Source organism: Corvus brachyrhynchos, unplaced genomic scaffold (genome assembly GCF_000691975.1).
Source record: "Corvus brachyrhynchos isolate BGI_N302 unplaced genomic scaffold, ASM69197v1 scaffold32, whole genome shotgun sequence".
In the NCBI taxonomy this organism is placed as follows: Eukaryota; Metazoa; Chordata; class Aves; order Passeriformes; family Corvidae; genus Corvus; species Corvus brachyrhynchos.
Window position 1 is genome coordinate 542,808 of NW_008237919.1, and position 4,660 is coordinate 547,467.

A 4,660-nucleotide genomic window follows, 5' to 3' on the forward strand; every position below is an offset into this window, starting at 1 on the left:
CCCGCTCCTCGCCCCGCAGCCCGAAAAGCGAGGAGGCAGCTCCGGCCGCCCCGCGGCTCCCTCCCCGCGCACCCCGGGGGAAGCACCTGCCCGCGTCATCCCGGCCCGAGCACACGGAGAAGTTAAATGTGACCCACGTTTAGGTGGAAAACCTCAAATCTTGTCAACGAAATTATTACTATTTTTTTAAACCCAAATAACCTTACGGCAAATTATTTCAGCTGTTAGGCCTCCTTCTTTAAATTGACTTCTAGAAACCCCCCACTCCATTCTGCCCGACATCAGCCACGCCGATAGAATGCTGCAGTCGGGAATGAATCCGCCTCGCCTTCCCTCAGCTCCCTCTGCAGTCCAGGGAATGTGAGGAAAAGCAGGTTTTCTTGCTTCGTCAGTAAATGCTTCCAAAGACATTCACTGAGTTTAATTTAAAAAAAAATGTTAAAAATGCCAAACAAACTCCAGGAAGCTGAATCCTGTTCCCTTTAGGATTTCTTTCCCCCTAGCTGAACTGTGTTTTATTTTGTTTGGCTGACTTGGGCTGACTCGAAGTTAATTTTATTTTCAGGCATTTGGTTGAGCTAGCAAATCAGAAAAAAAATATTATTTACAGAGCTCTACTTGGAAAATCATTTCACAGCCTAAGAGAACACCCTGTAATTGAAATTATACACATAAATATGTATCTGTGGTATTTTCACCAAAAAATACGTAAGTAAGAATACACATATTTCAGGAAACCACATAAACCTGGAAGTGAAGACTATTTTATATAAATATGGAAAAAGTTTAGATGGTAAAAATTGTAAAGAAACACATGCTTATAATGAATAGACAAGTTGCACTTGAATCGTCACCCAAACAACTACATACCATGTGAAACAAAAGCAAATCTAAGGAGTTTTGAGAAATTTGGCAGGACTAAATTGCACTAAAAACTGTGAATGAGCAGTCTCTGCCCTTTCCATTTTCCTCGGTATCTCCGTGTGTTACACCAGTACTGAAAGCTTTGATAAAATCTCTTCCTACTAGACACAATCAGCAATAAGGGAAATGATTGTTCCCATCTTTGACACCATGAGTGTGCTGTTGGGCAGGTTTTGCTGGGTCAGCCTATAGACAGCAGGCTCTGGGAGGCCTCTTAGGGGTCTACCTAAGGTAGGCCAGGCTTCACACACTCCCTCCTTCAATATTTTTTTGTTTTTAAGTTCTCTTGACCTCTTTATGTAGTTAAAATGACTTCTGTCTCCATGAGATTGGATTGTCTGTAGACAAGACAGACATACTTTTTACCCCACCCCCTTTAAAGGAGGGGAAAATAAATTTTCTGGCATAGAAGGAAAATGTTCCTCTCCAAAGGATGCTCCCAATGCATTCTGCACTGGGGCTTCCCCTAAATTCAAATGTGTTGTTAAAGCATCTAGAGGATTCATATGGAGGAAGGGGGCCCCAGCTGCACAGGAGTGAAAGGGAATGAAGCTGGTGGCTGCTTGAGACGAGTTCACACAAGATTGTGTGGCAGCGCTGGGGACCACTCCCCAAAACAATCTAATGGTGTTTCTGGGAGATATCACTAAGAGAGAATGGAGCAGTCTGATGAGGAGAAGACAGAAGGACTATGCGAATGCAAAGCATTTGGGAAGATAAACATGGTCACAGAGAAACCAGAGCATTAACGTATTCAGATCTTTGTGAACTCTTTCCCACCCCAAATCACCAAAACCCCACATAACCTGGACAGTGGACAATTCCTCCTTACTCTGAGGTGCATTTGTCACTGTTCTTGTTCCACTGGCATATGCCTGCAACAGCACCTGGGTGGGAATGCCAAGTGCCAAGGACAGAATGCCGATGCAGTGTCACTGAACACTTGTTCCACACTGCTGATACGCCTCCTGTAGCATGCATCACTGCCTCTGAATGCTGGAGATGGTGGGCAGGGAGCTGGCACAGGTGAGTCAGCTTTGGTTTTAGCTGTTCTCATGCTCTTAGGCACACTGCACTTTTTAAAGGGGTTAAAGTTTAAATCTTATGATCTAAGAGAGCATCATAAGCATGTGGCTGACCATAAGAGAAAGGCTGTGCCATAAGACACAGTCATAGATCTGCTGTGAACATCTGTTTCTGTTCTGTCTTTGAAAACTTTGAAACAAATAAAGGCACAAAGGCCACAGTTCTACCTGTCCAAAGTCTCAGAGGAAGTGGGTGTTACGAATAAAAATTATAGTCTTGCACTGAGGCAAGGGACACTCAGTAAGACTTTCACTATAATCTAAGTCAGGGACTCAAGTACAGCTGCCAGACTGGCTGTGCAAAATTCAGACCGTATCTAACAAGCTTCGTACTTCTTCTAAGAGGGAAGAAATAAAGGTTTTCCAAAATGTGCTAATAAATTCCTGCTCATTATTTCAATCATGATCAGCTTTTAGATGAGGTCAGTAAAACCCAGAGAGGGAATGAGCAGCACAAAAGCACACTTGAGCCCACTTGTCCTGCACAAATGTATACCAGCTGGAAAGCCATCACACTGAATTTCAATGAAACTGAGGGACAATCACAAAGAATGTACATATATATAAATGTGGTCTCTGCTGCAGTTCAGCTGAGTGACAGAAACTTGCCCAAACGTGTGACACAGCTGTAAGTCTGTCTCCTTAGACTTACAAATGCATTAATTACTTTTAAAAAAGGCATTAAAGTTCATAAATTGTTTAAGGCAGCTTTGAAAAATATTTGCTATGTTGAGTGACTCCAATGCCAGGAAACATCAGCCAGATCTGAGTGCATAGTCTCCCAGAAATTAAAGCCATAAATCATCATCACCATCATAAGCCTTTGCTTGGAGTGATTTGTTCGGCGTGTATGAGGAGGTAATCTGTAATTTGGTACCTAAGTCAAAACAATAAATTCTCTTTAGAGAATTTTTGCACCCTTCTCAGACAGCGTCATCTGGTTTGAAACCTAATTTCTGTAAATCAGACTTCTAACTGCATCATCCAGTTTGAAAGCCATGTGAAGTCAACAATCTTTTGACAGTTCAGCAGATGAGAGATCATCTGACAGAATAAAATTACTGTAAGGATTAATTACCTATTGACAGAGATCTGAATTAGAGAGGAAATTAATCAGAAAGGTAATTTCTGCACCACTTCTGAAAGAAAAAGCCACCTAATTTCTGTTGTACACATACAGTGGGAGGGGAGCTCATCTTCAGACATCTCCCCTTCACAGCAGTGGCAAACTTTTTGGGGCTCTTTCTAGTTGATGCCAGTGCTTTCGAGCTGAAACAGGGTCAAACGTCTCCAAACCCTCAAGGGATTTTTGGGACCATAATTTTCAAAAAGGCCAAGTTAAAACCATTTCCAGCTTTGTGTGTTTAGAAATGCAAATTAGAATTTTTATATTTTAATCTGGTATAGGTATTGCTTAATGTAAGAGTATTTGATTTTGGAAATGTTGTCTTCTTAATGCACTTCTCTTCCCCTGTGCAATGAAAATGTTACAGTCATCCTCTTTCTTATCTCTGCTATCACATACAAACAATCCCAGATAATTATATTTATCTCTGTAGCAACAAATCTATTCTGCATCACTTGGCTATCAGATCTGATCTTTCTGCACAGTTTTTCAGCACAGATATTCCATTATGTATGCATCAATTCACAAGGGATGGTTTTGGTGGTGGCTCTCACTGAACCGAAGAGTGATGTCTATCAATGATTTGAATTGTGCTTTTCTGTTTATCACATCTGAGACAGGCATCCTCTCTTACAGCAAACACTGTCATTCTCTCCTAGTGTATGGAGTCTTCAACAGAAGCAGTACGATTTCACGTGCCCACAACTTCCACAGCTCAGATTTCTCTTTCAGCCTTGGAATGAGACTTTCAGGTCTCAAAGGTGTAGATTTTCTTCAACTCTTCTAATAGCAGTGGTGGTAACAACCAATCTAATGGATTTGAAGGAAGCTTACTCTCTGGAGGAGCAACATAGTGATAGCAAGACTTGATTCCATGGTTAAGCCTCTTTTATAAATAAAAGGGACCACGGCACAGGTTTGGCTCAAGCCATCCATGCTGTTTGTTTGCTAGCACACTTCCTGTGTCAACTCTCCCAGACAATGACTGCACATGTTCTAGGTGTACTACAGCCCAGGGGCTGTTTCCAGTAGACAGTATGGAAAAGGTCATCCATGTTTTGGGAGGCAAGAGTGTTTATCCATGTGAGTGTGACTTTGCAATGCTACTTGCCTTCCAACAAAGAAAGCTCCTGGTCTGTTTTATTTAGCTGTTAGGGGTAGCCAGTGACTCCAGCAGATCCTCCAGTCCTGCCCATCTTGGATCTAGGAAACAGCATGCCTCTGACCGTGCTCAGTGTCCTTAATGACAGCCTTGAAGGATAAGCACTCCCATTCCTTCTGGATTAAATACACCCATTCAGCATCCTCTTAGACTGCTCTTGGTTACTGAACCCCCATTTGTCATATCTCAAAGAGTCAGCAGGAGAAGATACATACAGTGCTAGTAGGCAGCATGTTACAGCGGGGATTACTGTAACACGCATATATCAAACCAGGAGTCCCGTGGAAAAGAAGTATATATGGACAGATTTGTGGTAGATGTTTCAGGGATGTTTATTTCTCCAGCCGCATGGCCGGGGCTCAG